Source organism: Triticum aestivum, chromosome 4B, assembly GCF_018294505.1.
Source record: "Triticum aestivum cultivar Chinese Spring chromosome 4B, IWGSC CS RefSeq v2.1, whole genome shotgun sequence".
NCBI lineage: Eukaryota > Viridiplantae > Streptophyta > Magnoliopsida > Poales > Poaceae > Triticum > Triticum aestivum.
The window spans coordinates 171,588,176-171,604,053 of NC_057804.1; the positions used below are offsets into that span (position 1 = coordinate 171,588,176).

Sequence of the window (15,878 nt, forward strand, 5' to 3'; positions counted from 1 at the left end):
TATCAACGTTCCTAGCCAATTCATCAACTTTAAGCAATTTTTCTTCAAGCAAAGCATTAAAATTCTTTTGAGAGATCATAAATTCTTTAACACTATTCTCAAAATCAGAGGGCATCTTATTAAAATTTCCATAAGGGTTATTGTAGGAATTTCCGTAATTATTGGAGGAATTACTAGGAAATGGCCTAGGATTAAAGTTTCCTCTATACGCGTTGTTACCAAAATTATTCCTACCAACAAAATTCACATCCATAGATTCATTATTATTCTCAATCAAAGTAGACAAAGGCATATCATTAGGATCAATAGGAGCACTCTTAGTAGCAAACAATTTCATAAGTTCATCCATCTTTCCACTCAAAACATTAATTTCTTCTATAGCATGAACTTTTTTACTAGTAGATCTTTCGGTGTGCCATTGAGAATAGTTAACCATAATATTATCAAGGACTTTAGTAGCTTCTCATAAAGTGATTTCCATAAAAGTGCCTCCCGCGGCCGAATCTAAAAGATTTCTAGAAGCAAAATTCAATCCGGCATAAAAGTTTTGTATGATCATCCATAAATTCAAACCATGAGTAGGGCAATTGCGAATCATTAATTTCATTCTTTCCCAAGATTGGGCAACATGCTCATGATCAAGTTGTTTAAAATTCATAATATCGTTTCTAAGAGAGATGATCTTAGCGGGAGGAAAATACTTAGAGATAAAAGCATCTTTGCACTTATTCCATGAATCAATACTATTTTTAGGCAAAGACAAAAACCAAGTTTTAGTGCGATCTCTAAATGAAAACGGAAATAACTTCAATTTAACAATATCATTATCCGTATCTTTATTCTTTTGCATATCACACAAATCCACAAAGTTTTTTAGTTGAGTAGCGGCATCTTCACTAGGAAGGCCGGAGAATTGATCTTTCATAACAAGATTCAACAAAGCATCATTGATTTCACAAGATTCATCATCATTAATAGGAGCAATTGGAGTGCTAAGGAAATCATTATTATTGGTATTGGAAAATTCACACAATTTGGTATTATCTTGAGCCATCGTGACAAGCAATCCAACACACAAGCACAAAAGAGGCAAGCGAAAAAGAGGCGAAAGAAAAAGAGAGGGTGAATAAAACGGCAAGGGTGAAGTGGGGGAGAGGAAAACGAGAGGCAAATGGCAAATAATGTAATGCGAGGGAGATGAGTTTGTGATGGGTACTTGGTATGTCTTGACTTGAGCGAAGACCTCCCCGGCAACGGCGCCAGAAATCCTTCTTGCTACCTCTTGAGCACTGCATTGGTTTTCCCTTAAAGAGGAAAGGGTGATGCAGCAAAGTAGCATAAGTATTTCCCTCAATTTTTGAGAACCAAGGTATCAATCCAGTAGAAGGATCCTCAAAAGTCTCATGCACCTACACAAACAAACAAGAACCTCGCAACCAACGCGATAAAGGGGTTGTCGATCCCTTCACGGTAACTTGCAAAAGTGAGATCTGATAGAGATAATAAGATAAGATAAATATTTTTGGTGTTTTTATGATATAGATTGGAAAATAAAAGATGCAAATAAAAGTAGATGGAAAATTTATATGATAAAAGATAGACCCGGGGGCCATAGGTTTCACTAGTGGCTTCTCTCAAGATAGCATAAGTATTACGGTGGGTGAACAAATTACTGTCGAGCAATTGATAGAAAGTGCATAGTTATGAGATTATCTAGGCATGATCATGTATATAGGCATCACGTCCTTGACAAGTAGATCGAAACGATTCTGCATCTACTACTATTACTCCACACATCGACCGACTCCTGCCTGCATCTAGAGTATTAAGTTCATGAAGAACAGAGTAACGCATTAAGAAAGATGACATGATGTAGAGGGATAAACTCATGCAATATGATATAAACCCCATCTTTTTATCCTCGATGGCAACAATACAATACGTGCCTTGCTGCCCCTGCTGTCACTGGGAAAGGACACCGCAAGATTGAACTCAAAGCTAAGCACTTCTCCCATTGCAAGAAAGATCAATCTAGTAGGCCAAACCAAACTGATAATTCGAAGAGACTTGCAAAGATAACCAATCACACATAAAAGAATTCAGAGAAGATTCAATTATTTCTCATAGATAAACTTGATCATAAACCCACAATTCATCATATCTCGACAAACACACCGCAAAAAGAGTTACATCGAATAGATCTCCAAGAAGATCGAGGAAAACTTTGTATTGAGATTGAAAGAGAGAGAAGAAGCCATCTAGCTAATAACTATGGACCCGAAGCTCTGTGGTAAACTACTCACAACTCATCGGAGAGGCCTTGGAGATGATGTAGAGGCCCTACATGGTCGATTCCCCCTCCGGCGGAGCGCCGGCGAAGGCTCCAAGATGGGATCTCGCGGATAAAGAAGGTTGCGATGGTGGAAATAGTTTTTCGTGGTGCTCTTGGATGCTTTCGGGGTACGTAGATATATATAGGCGACGGAGGTAGGTCAGGGGAGCCACGAGGGGCCTACGAGGGCGCGCCCACCCCCCTAGGGCGCGCCGGGCACCCTTGTGGCCGCCTCGGTTACTTCTTGACATCCAGTCCAAGTCTCCTGGATTGCGTTTGTTACAAAAAGATCGCTCCCAAAGGTTTCATTCTGTTTGGACTCCGTTTGATATTCCTTTCCGTTGAAACACTGAAATAGGTAAAAAAAATATTAGTTCGGGCTGGGCCTCCGGTTAGTAGGTTAGTCCCAAAAATGATATAAAAGTGTAGAGTAAAGCCCATAAACATCCAAAACGGGTAATATAATAGCATGGAACAATCAAAAATTATAGATATGTTGGAGACGTATCAATCAACTTTTTTAATCTTCATACTGGACAATTATAATCAAGCAGGACTAGGGTTTTACCTCCATTAAGAGGGCCCAAAGCTGGATAAATATAGTGTCCCCTGGCCTCCTGTTACCATTGGTCCTTCGACGCATAGCTTGGCCCCCCCCTACCCGAGATCTACCGGTTTTGACACCAACACCATTGAAGTCACAATACGTGGACTGGGTTACACACCGGTCCGACACACTTTTAGTGGACACCACAAGTGCACGCTGCAAGGGCCATCACCTCCTTCATCCATCGATCCATCCTCAGATCAGATACTGACGTATCAACCTTGCCAGGCCTCTCTGCCATCAGACGCCACCACATCGTCAGACAGCACCGTCTCCTGCACGAGTCCATCACCACCCATCGGACGCCGAGTCTCCACTGCGCCACGCCGCCGAGATCCGCCACCATAGATGTGTAGGATGAAGCACCGCTCCACCACCTATTGACGCCCAACCACCAAGCCGTCCACATGTTCGTCCAGCCAATGAATGTCTCCAAAGATGATGCCCCCACGGGGGTGACGATGAAGACATCACCATCATCAGATCCAGGAGGCCCCTCAACGCCTCGAACGAGGGCTACGACGCTCACGGGCGTCATCGTCAATGGAAGGCTCCTCCAGATATGAGGTTTTCCCGAGAAACAATGGAGCGAGGGACGCCCCCACCATTGCCTCCAACAAGGAAAATGACATCCACGGGCTCCGCGATGATGGTGGCTTCCTCAGTCCTCACCCACTTCAGCAGCTAGGCCACCATCTCCTCCTCCACTTGATCCGCCCCCGGGAAGCCACCGCGAGGCAACACCCACCGACCAAATCCCTTTGGTCTGATGATGAAGACAACTAAACATAGAGAAGGTCACATCGCTATGTGACCGACGCCATGGCCACGCGCATGTTGTCCCGAGGCGCCCGCTCAAGATCAACCGTCACAGCCATGCCTCCAAGCCGTGACGGAGGGATGCCCCGTCGCCACCACCATCCCCCCGCACGGGCTTCGCCTTGCCGAGATCCGACAGCGATAGGGGAGACGGAGGGGAGGGGAGGCGAACGAGATCGGGAGGGATCCAGAGGGGAGGGAAGGCGAAGGCGAGGGGAGGCAGAGGGGAGGGTGCAGACGGGGGCGGAAGGAAAAGATTGATTGAGTAAAATACATCATAAGTGCTAAACTATTATAGTGTGTCAGTTTAGCCATATAACTCTGAAATTGTAGTTTTATGTCCAAAAACTATTAAAGGTGTGTCAGTTTGGTCCTATAACTATGAAACTGCAGTTTCAGATCATAAATTAAGGAAGATGTGTCAACTTAGTCCTATAACTTCGAAGCTGCAGTTTCGGGTCTCAAAACTATGGCACGTTGTCCATCTCAAGTCCTAAGCTTGCATGGCCAGCATTTACCCATCGACGAGCCGCTTGAAAATGCTAGGACTATTGCCACGTTGACCTAATGAACCCACCATGTTGGCTTATAAAAGGTAAATATGCAAGAAAACCCTTAGAGCGTTGTCTCGCCTCATTCCCAAGCCCTCGTCTTCTCCCATGCATAGAATGCTTAGAGGCGACAGTACAGAGGCCAATAGTGCCATGATGGCTTGAGTTCTAGTGAGGAGACTAGACAGGTCATCTTAGCCTCACCATGCAGTAGTAGAACCACACGTTGCATAACATTCAATAATTGCTACCCACCTGTGGTTGTTGCTCACTCGGGGTCTCCCCCACAGCCGTGCCGAGGGAGAGGAATGTCATCCTCCATGCCGACTAACTCGAGGCCTCCCTAACGGTTGTGCCAAACCTCTCAGCTAGGCTCCCCTATGACGTGGAAGCGTATGGACCACTTTTACGGAAGTGAACACATATAAAGGGCTCATTTGAAAAAAAATGCACGATAGATGCTTGATAACCCACAAGTATAGGGGATCAATTGTAGCTTTTATAAATAAAAGTGTGAAACCCAACGAGGAGTTCAAGGTAGGATTTATATTCCCTTCAAGTTCTATCAATCGCCGATTCAGCTCTACGCACACTTAGCGTTCGCTTTACCTAGAATAAGTATGAAACTAATTTGTAGGTGATAGGATAGCTTTGCAAGGATAAAACTAGATGTACTTAGCAAAAACAAAACCACGAGTAATTGCAAGATAATAGAAGTTAGTTGTTTAGTAGAAAGATTTTTGTAACACAAAGAGAAAGATTTGTCCCTAGGCAATTGATAACTAGACCATAATCATTATTGCAATTCTATATGATGGAGAGGCATGAGCAAACATACTTACCGTACTTGGATCATTAAAGACAGTATAACCGCACCTAAAGTGAGCCTTCTTAGCGATTAGCGTTTTCGGCCGTCCGTTTTATTGATTTGATCGTTCCTGACCGTCAGATCTTGTCTAGAAAGCAATCTGTCCCGCGCTATGTGTAATCTGGCCCAGCTGTCTTGTGGGCTGCTGCTCAAGAAGCCGAAACGAAGGCCTCTGGTTAACTGGGCCTTCGTCCAACCCATTACAACTCTTCGCAAGAGGTCCAGTGTTGTACTGAGGGAATCCATTGACGAGGAATACAGAGGAGAGGAGCGACCGCGTCCATCAGTACGCCGCCGACCGATGGGACGAAGCTCCTGGCCATGCCGCCCTTTCCCAGATGCCCCGATCCAGCGCCGCCTTCTTGTCGAGCGTCGGTGCGATCTCGACGTGGTCCAGTGATGCCACCCCTCTGCCACCAGCAAGATCTCCGCCTCCATCTACCTCTGCCTCTGCCAGCAGTACATGCTCCGTCTTCCCTCTGCCGCCCCCCTCACTCACACTTCGCCTTCCGCCATAGCCCTTCCCATCATGGCCCCGACCCCCTATGCCTCCATGTCGCCAGCCACATCTAGCCGTTCGGAACTCTTCCTGTCTGAACCTGGTCGTCCTTGCCCACCCACTGCTCCAATCTAAGTGCCCCACCTGTTGGTTGGCTTTTGCCTCTTGGATGATCATATTCGGGCAGGAAAGAGGCGATAGAGAACCTCCTCCTCATGCCCGTATGATCACCCAAGCACACGTGGTGGCCATCTCCTTGTTCTTTGTCTTCACCAGATACAGGTTACAAGGAAGCTCCTGAATCGCCACCCTTTGCTTTCTCCCCTTCCTTCTGAATTTTGCATAACCACATGTCATTTTTGCAGCCAGATTTTGTTGCTCTTTTGAAGAGTCGATCAAGCCACTTCTCGCTGCATACTCCAATGTAATTTTGTCCTGGTATGAACTATGTAGTACGAAACACATATCATGACCACTCATTTTTATTGACATTTTTTTGCAGGTGTTATTATTGACATTTCCATGATTTGATTATTGTAATTTGCAGTCAATCTGTAGCTGGTAAAGTGGGTCAAACTTATTATATCTATCTCACTTAGTCAAATTTAACTTAATACAGTAATGTGACTTACCACGTGTTTGTTGAATCAATGTTGAAAACAACAAAGAGAATAATTATGGCGTGTCTAATTTAAAGACAGTCCTGCCCGAACTTGTGGCTGGCTCTCTTTTTAGTCTTGCTTACCATCTGGATTAGCCCGGATCCATCTTCATCACCATGTTTACATATACAGATGTTATTGGAATAGTATCTGGAATTTTAGATACACTGAAGATACGATTACCTGCTAGAGCACAAGAATCGGATCAAAAGGAACTTGCAGTTCACAGATATTGAGTAAAAAGGTCTAGACCAAAACTTGCAACCTTGGTAAAGAAGAAGATGCACTTATCATAAAAATGAAGAAGATGCTTTGGGTCTCATAGCACTATCGATTCACACATTCCACTTATTTATTTACAAACTTTTCTATGGATTACAGGACTGGAATTGAAGCAAACATATCAACTTCCGCAAAGAAGATGCACTTATGATAAAAGAGCTTTGATTAGCATATTTCAAAAGCAAAAAAAGGAATGGTGACCTTCTGCATACGTCCATCTTTTTAAGTTATTTAGTTTTCCATTAATAAATATATCACCTCCGTGCAAGCGCTACTGCATGATCAGATGATCAAGAACTTCTTCACCAGTTAACGTGTCCCGGTACTATGTATTGCAAAAACTATTCATCTTTTGTGCACTGAATATGGTTATCGTACCTCTAAATAATGTTTGTTTCTATAGCTCTACTTTCTAAGAAAAATGCACTTAGGTCTTCTACTTTCTTCCAAGAATGTTTGAATCTCAATGCTATAATATCTAAATTTCTATTAGTATAACAAAATGCACCATTTCAGTTTCCACTTAAACTTTATCATGGCATGCAGAAACTAACATCTGAACACCTTTGTTTCTTAATTCATATGCAAAATCAGGTTCCTTACCCTAAATTCAGCAGTCAATGTAGACTATTAGCGCCCACCCCTCACAAATTGCAGCGTGGAGCTTCTATTTCCTCTCATGTTTCTCCTTTTTCTTTCCTACAAGCCTAACGCAGTTATAGCAGGTAAATGTAAACGACTTTATTCATCAGTAACCAAAAATAATAATAACTTACCAGTTACAAATGCGTGGTGCAAAATGATAACTGAATACTTAGAAATGCCTGAATATTAAACACCCATTAAGCACGATATAATGGTCATTAGCTTGACATCTCACACACCATTCTTCCATGACTATAGAACCCTATTTCCAGATATAAATTCAGCCAAACCAACGCCAAGATAACCCACTAAATCAAAATATACTAGATCTAATATGTAATAAACCAAAGTTGCAACGTACTGAAGTTAAACATACAGAATCAGAATGAAAACCCTTCTAATTTTGAGTTTTTTTTTTGAGAAACACCTGTAATATTGTCATGAGTATTACATGACTATTATGCTAAGCATTAAAACAACGTGACTCAAGGCCCAGTCAAAGTCCACACTTTTCAGATAAAACATTAAAAAAATGTTACACGCAGTCCAATACTATACTTCCAGATATATTCAAAAAGGCCAGCCCAAGAACAAACTAAAAGCCAAAAATCTTTGACTTGTTTAATCCTCCTGTCATTTCATGTATACCTTCGGCTTTCAATATTAAAGAAAGGAAGGAGCTGTACAATTGAAGACAAATTCTCAAACTAAAATTACTATACAAAATTACTGAACACGCATGTCCCTGTATATTTGTATCAATCCCTATCATTAAATTGCACAAATCAACGGGTGCAGCAACACGCGCCGCCATGATCTAGTATGAACTTATGAGTGGAACTCTAGCAAGCATCCGCAAATACTAAAGATCATTAAGGTAAAACCAACCCATATCATTAAGTATCAAGTCCTATTTACTCCCATACGAAACAACCCCGTTACTCAGGTGTAAGCTTCTATCACTCTAGCCACCCACTATTAGCGAATTATGAACGTATTGCAACACCCTAAAACGGGAATCCCTTATGCTGGCGTGACATGGAGGGCACCATAGGACAGCACCAAAAAACATACAACTCAAACCAATCACAATCATCAATCAACCCATAGGACAAAATGAATCTACTCAAACATCATAGGATAGCCATACATCATTGGATAATAACATATAGCGTTAAGAACCATGTTTAAGTAAAGATTGGAATTGGGAGAAGATGTGTTACATCGCTGCATAGAGGGGGAGAAAGATGGTGTTGAAGGCGGCGAAGTTGTTGTTGTAGATCGCCATCACGATGATTGATGTCTGCTAGAACTATGTCGATATTTCCCAAAAGAGGAAGGGATGATGTAGTATAGCGATGGTAGGTATTTCCCTCAGTGATGCGACCAAGGTTTCCGAACCAGTAGGAGAACCTCCTCACACCACGTAAACAAGGACCTACACACAAATAACAAATACTCGCAACCCGGCGTGTTAAAGGGGTTGTCAATCCCTTTTGGGTACGGCGCCTCTAGATAGGCAAATAACGTGACGTAAAAGTGGTAGTTAGGATAAATAGATCACGGAACAAATAAATTGCAACAAGGTATTTTTGTATTTTTTGGATTAATAGATCTGAAAATAAATGCAAAGGAAAATAGATCGCAAAGGAAAATATGATGAAAAGAGACCCGGAGGCCGTAGGTTTCACTAGTGTCTTCTCTCGAGAAAAATGGCAAATGATGGGAAAAAAAATTACTGTTGGGCAATTGATAGAACTTCAAATAGTCATGACGATATCCAGGCAATGATCATTATATAGGCATCACGTCCAAGATTAGTAGACCAACTCCTGCCTGCATCTACTACTATTACTCCACACATCAACCGCTGTCCAGCATGCATCTAGTGTATTAAGTTCTTGGAGAAACGGAGTGATGCAATAAGAACAATGACATGATGTAGACAAGATCTATTTATGTAGAAATAGACCCCATCTTGTTATCCTTAATATCAATGATACAAACGTGTCGTTTCCCTTTCTGTCACAGGGGTCAAGCACCGTAAGATCGAAACCATCACAAAGCACCTCTTCCCATTGCAAGATAAATAGATCAAGTTGGCCAAACAAAACCCAAATATCAGAGAAGAAATACGAGGCTATAATCAATCGCGCATATAAGAGATCAAAGAAGGCTCAAATAACTTTCATGGATAAAAACATAGATCTGATCATAAACTCAAAGTTCATCGGATCCCAACAAACACACCGCAAAAAGACTTACATCATATGGATCTCCAAGAGACCATTGTATTGATAATCAAGAGTGAGAGAGAGGAAGCCATCTAGCTACTAACTACGAACCCATAGGTCTACAAAGAACTACTCATGCATCATCGGAGAGGCACCAATGGAAGTGGTGAACCCCTCTGTGATGGTGTCTAGATTGGATCTGGTGTTTCTAGACTCTGCGGCGGCTAGAATTAATTTTCGTTGACTCCCCTAGGGTTTCTGGAATATTGGGGTATTTATAGAGCAAATGTGTGGTCCAGGGGGCACCCTAGGTGGGCACAACCCACCTGGGCGCGCCTAGGCCTCCAAGCACGCCCTGGTGGGTTGTGCTCTCCTCAGAGCACCCCCAGACGCTTTCTTGGCCCACTGGATGTCTTGTGGCCCAAAAAAATCCCCAAGATGTTTTACTGCGTTTGGACTCCGTTTGATATTGATTTCCTTCGATGTAAAAAACATACAGTAAACAACAACTAGCACTGGGCACTATGTCAATAGGTTAGTACCCAAAAATGATATAAAATGACTATAAAATGATTGTAAAACATCCAAGATTGATAATATAACAACATGGAACAATCAAAAATTATAGATATGCTGGAGACGTATCAGCATTCCCAAGCTTAATTCCTGGTCGTCCTCGAGTAGGTAAATGATAAAAACAGAATTTTTGATGTGGAATGCTACCTAACATGTTCATCGCATTTATTTTCTTTATAGCACGCATATTTGGACTTTTATATGATTCAAAGCAATAGTCTAGTTTTCACATGAAGACTTTAATAATTAAGCATACCAACAAGCAACACTACAAGAAATATGTCAACTTATGACCTTCTGTCAGTGACCCTGGAAGAAATGGTCACAAATTTATGACCATTTTAGACCAATTGGTCAAAAGCTGTCTGGGGGGCTCCAAACTCTAAACCATTGCGACCATTTTGGTCAGAAAGGTCACAATTTCCTTACACGAAATGGTCATAAAGCAAACAGCGCTAGTCCACTGCCTTATTTCTAGTTGTTAACGATCAATATAGATGGTCATAGCCTTGTAAATTGTGGTGGGTTGCGATGACTAGGCGCCATCTCATCAGTTTTGCCTATGTGTCATGTCCATGTGGCAGTTTTTGCCCTAGGTTGTGAAGCAACCTATATTTCTGTCATTCCCAAAATTCCCAACAAATCTCATAAATTCTTTGGGTCATATCTTCGTCAAATATGTAAAAACCTTCCTTTCCTAGTTCAAAAATAATTCAAAAATATTCGTTTTCCTATTCTGTTCAGAACAACAGTTTGTGAAGGAAGTACCACTTTGGCATGTCCAAATAATATCCATTTTCTACAGTGCTTTCCTATGCCCAAATAACCATCCTCCACCAAATGCCAGCTCAATCCATTCATTATTTTGAGCCGAGCTTCAACATTCGTATTTATGTCCAGTGTGGTGGTTTGCAAAGCAAGTACCACCTAGGCTCCTCCTTTTGAGCTGAAAATTTGTGAAGACGGTCTTCTTAGTAACTGATCATCCTCAGCCAAAACTCACGGCCATTAGCCATGTACATTTCCCGTACCGCTAATCAAACACTTGGCTGCTTATTCATGTTTAAGCATCGATCGGTCTCCTCGTGAGAATCTTATGTTGTGATTTTCTTCCTAGCACCTACCTGGGGAGTTCCCAAACCACTAGACATGCCTAGGCCGCCCAGAACACATGGCAACGCCACGGTCACGCGGTGACCACGCGGCGGGCATGCGAGCTTACGCGCTCTAGAGTTGGGGCCCTCGGCCACCGTCGAGACCTCGATGTCTCTCCATCAAACCATGTATTTCTGATTAAATAGGTACTTATGTAACTAGAAATGATTTTTGGAAAAAATAAATAGCAAACTATGAGGCAGCTGCAGTTCGAATTTGACCGGCTTCCAGCTGAATCGACGGGAATTTGTCTTTTTCACCAGAGGTGGATCAAAATTTTTGACACCCAACCATTTTGTCAATTGTGCATTAAATACGTCCTAATATTTTAGAAAATTGATTTGGTCCAATTTTGCAACAATTATTTGGTAGTTCCTTCACAAAAAAACCTCCTTTCGGGCACTCGGAAAATGAAAAATGGTTTTTTCGTCCAAAGAAAATGAAAAGTTCCTTAGGCAACATTGTTTGCCATTCCAATATGCACTCTTGTGCACAAATATGAGATCATTTGAATAAACTATGCCACGAATGTGGCCATAAGATTGATCATTTGGCTTGAAAGCCATGAATCTTCAGAGATGATATCTCATTTCTGAGAACACTTTTTTAAAATAATTGCCGTATTACAAGTTTGTTATTTTTCCTGGGAACTTGGCCACATATAATGACACAATGCGAAGGTTTCCCAATTTTTTGATTTTTTTTAGTTTTTATGCCTGTTTCAAAATGCGGTCAAAACGACGGGAATGACCGTTCCTAGCTAGTTGTTGAATCTTGGATTTTTTTTCGGTGTTTCTCTGGTTAAATATATACTTATGTACCTAGATATGATTTTTTTGAAAAAATAAATAGCAAACTATGAGGCAACTGCAGTTCAAATTTGACCCGCTTCCAACTGAATCGGCGGAAATTTGTCTTTTTCACGAGAGGTGGATCAAAACTTTTTACACCCAACCATTTGGTCAATTGTGCATTAAATTTGTCCTAGTATTTTAGAAAAATGATTTGGTCCAATTTTGCGACAATTATTTGGTAGTTCCTTCACAAAAAAACCTCCATTCGGGCACTCGAAAAATGAAAAATGGTTTTTTCGTCCAAAGAAAATGAAAACTTCCTTAGGCGACATTGTTTGCCATTCCAATATGCACCCTTGTGCACAATATGAGATCATTTGAACAAACTATGCCACGAATGTGGCCATAAGTTTGATCATTTGCCTTGAAAGCCATGAATCTTGAGAGATGATAGCTCATTTCTGAGAACACTTTTTTAAAATAATTGCCGTATTACAAGTTTGTTATTTTTCCTGGGAACTTGGCCACATATAATGAAACAATGCGAAGGTTTCCCAATTTTTTTATTTTTTTTGAATTTTTTATGCCCATTTCAAAATGCGGTCAAAACGGCGGGAATGACCGTTCCTAGCTAGTGGTTGAATCTTGGAATTTTTTTGGTGTTTCTCTGATTAAATAGATACTTATGTACCTAGAAATGATTTTTTTTTAAAATAAAGAGGAAACTACGAGGTAGCTGCAGTTCAAATTTGACCCGCTTCCTACTGAATTGACGAAATTTGTCTTTTTCACGAGAGGTGGATAAAAGCTTTTGACACCCAACCATTTGGTCAATTGTGCATTAAATATGGCCTAATATTTTAAAAAAATGATTTGGTCCAATTTTGCAACAATTATTTGGTAGTTCCTTCAAAAAAAACCATTTTGAGCACTCAAAAAATGATTAAAAATAGCTAGAAATATGAAAAATGCATACAAATTGGTCCTAATCCATAAAATGTGGTCTAACTCTAGTGAAAATTTGTGTGGTGCCCTTTTGCAAAATATTTTTGATAGCTACTTCATAAAATCTCTTTATTTTTAGTACTTAAAAACTATTCTACATCACTGATTTTCTGAACCAATCATAACTCTGTCCACGGATCGATGACATGGCGTCCATCCATCCATCCATCCATCTCTCCATCCCACATCCATCCATCCATCTATCTACAGAAAAGAAAAAAAAAGAAAAGAAAAAGAGATACCCACCACCCGCAGCCCAAACCCTAGCTCAGATCGACCCCTCCCCCGTCGCCCCCTTCCTCCCTCGTCCCCATCTCCTCGCCACCGCCCCCTTCCCGATCTAGCTTCTCTCTCTCTCGCTCTCTCTTGCAGCAAACCCCTCTCAACCCTAGCGCTTGCAGCCGCCTCCCACCGCTGCTTCCCGATCCAGATCCACCGCTGCTTCCCGATCCAGATCCACCGCCATCTCCCTGTCCCCTCGCCGCCGGTCTGCACCCTCCCATCCCCCACCTTTGCCGCCCATCCACCACCGCCGCCCCACCCACGTCGCCTCGCTGCTCCAGCCATCTTCGCCATCGGCGGCCGCCTGCCTCACCATCAACGAACACACCAACTACTCCGTTCGCCTCGCTGCTCCAACGAAGACGCCTGCCCGCGGAGCAGATCGGGCGAGATTCATAGGCAAGCGAGAAGAGGAGTCCCCCGACTACTCTACGCGTGCCGCCAGATCTTCAACGCCCAGCGCCGACGTCTTCCTCCTTGGTCCGCCCAGGCTCCCCCTCGGTCCGCGTCTCGGAGATGGTAAGCTGGTGCTGCGGGCTGGTTCGATGATTCGATTCGTGTTGGTACGAGCGTCCTGTTGATGATGTGCTGTTTGTTTGTTTTTTTACTCAAGCAGGGCGCAAGGAGACGACGCTCGACCTGGCAAGTTCGTCGACAAGGGCGTCCAGGTCAAGCTCACCGGCGGCCTTCAAGGTTGATCCGATTCGCACAGCCCAAATCCCCTCATTTTTCTTCTGTCCCTTCCCAGTGTTATGATAGATACATCGTCAGATCCACTAGAGGGCTCCCTATTTGTTTTACAAAATATGGTTATTTCTGGGTACATGTGCACTAGATAGGTTATGTTTCTTAGTACTCTGGACCTTGAAGATATGTCATGTTATAGAATGCAAGTCTGTATATCATGGTCGTCTCCTTAGTCTGCAAACAAATAAATCATTTCAAGTTTTTTGTCCATGTGTAGTCCATAAATATTAACAAAATTCAAATGATCAATTAATGAAAAGGATTAATCCCTAGATTCACTATATAGTCCATCAAGATTATATGTTTTTCCTATAAAAGAAGTATTTCATATCATAGGATAATTGTAGCTCGGAGACCACGGTTATGGTAGCTCATTTCATATCATTTGAATTTTTTCTATAAATATTACAATGACGCTAGATTGGAATGGATGCAGGTGGGTGGCCGAGGAGGACCACTAGCTATCTGTCAATCGGACCACCGTCCTTGATCAACTTCTCGCGGCAGTCAAGCCAGCCATGCATATACATGATGCTGCTGCTACAAGTATGGTATCTTCCATAGCAAGGTTGAAAGGATCCTTAAAACAAGCTAGCTAGGCAACATCTGATCTGAGAGTACATAGTTATGGGCATGCATGTATAAGTGCTGTAGGGAAGGGTTAATTAGCCATGGAGTAGTTGCCAGTAACCTCTTTCTGTTTATGGAGTGTAAACAAAATAAGAGCCCATATACACTTGCATCTTTTCTGAACATTCAGCCCGTCCTGTTTAGTCGAACGAAGAAAAAATGCAAGGACACCAAAAGGTGTGTAGATACACAGATAACAAATATGTGGTTCCATACTAGTTGGAACACTTTTCACTTAAATGATGTGCATGACAGATTTATCCAGCCGCTGCACTTTACTGAACAGTTGTTTCCTAGACATGTTGGGTTTTTCAAACCTTTTCTTGGGAGTAATTATACTTGTTAACTGCTGTCCTTTTGCAAGAAAAAGAAAAGCTGCTGTCCTGAATGAATGTAAAAATACTTTAACAAGCCCTTATTTGTTGCATTTAGGGGCATTGCGAGGCACTGCAATTACCTCGGAGATCTACTCTTGGCGCTGATTAGCTACAGAAGCAGAAGGCCATGTTGTATTGTTATTGTAGACCATGATGATCATGCAGAACTAAATGGCAAGTTCTTCTGTACATTGTTCTTTGATATCCAGTTTTGAATTGAAGTTGCATCGATCTCTAGCTTTGACGCCGCGCTGTGATCTAATCTGGTGCGTGCAGGCGCTGCGGGCCAAGGACCTGAACGAGATGTTCCCGGTGGTGGATGTAGAGGCGGCGCCCATGGAGGATGCCCCTCCACCACTGCTCCGACGCCATCCAGGTCTTCTTACCTTCAGTTTCTTCTTCTTCCCTTACCCTCCATTCCTTTGACTGAGATGTGATGTGGTTTCCTGCCATGAATGAGCAGTTGTCGCCGGATGGATGTAGGACGACCGACCATGGATGAGCAGCAGCAGCACCCCCATGGTGAGCCCCTCCACCCCTTTGTTCCCCTCTATTTTCTGTGATGCTATAGTTTGGCCTCGGTTCCATGGCTTATTACTTGTTGTACGCCACGTCGAGGACCGAGTGTTTGAGCTGATTTGTGTTGTTGGTGGTCATCTAGCTACTGATTTTCTGCTGCAAGTTAGAATGCCTATTGTTCTGTGCTGTAGATGACTACTAAATTATCTAGTTTGCATCCCTTTGATGTCATGTATGCTACTGATTAGTTGCAGGTAATTAGAATGTTGTAGGTTCAGTACTAACATGGCCTAA

The 15,878-nt window shown here is 42.4% G+C and overlaps 1 long non-coding RNA gene across 1 annotated transcript; it reads left to right on the plus strand.

The window, feature by feature from the left end:
• Positions 1 to 5,431: 5,431 nt before the first annotated feature.
• Positions 5,432 to 7,022, plus strand: LOC123094679 (uncharacterized). The gene is made up of 3 exons (XR_006445918.1): positions 5,432 to 5,958; positions 6,042 to 6,114; positions 6,720 to 7,022. It is a non-coding gene; the product is annotated as an uncharacterized lncRNA (long non-coding RNA).
• Positions 7,023 to 15,878: the final 8,856 nt, after the last annotated feature.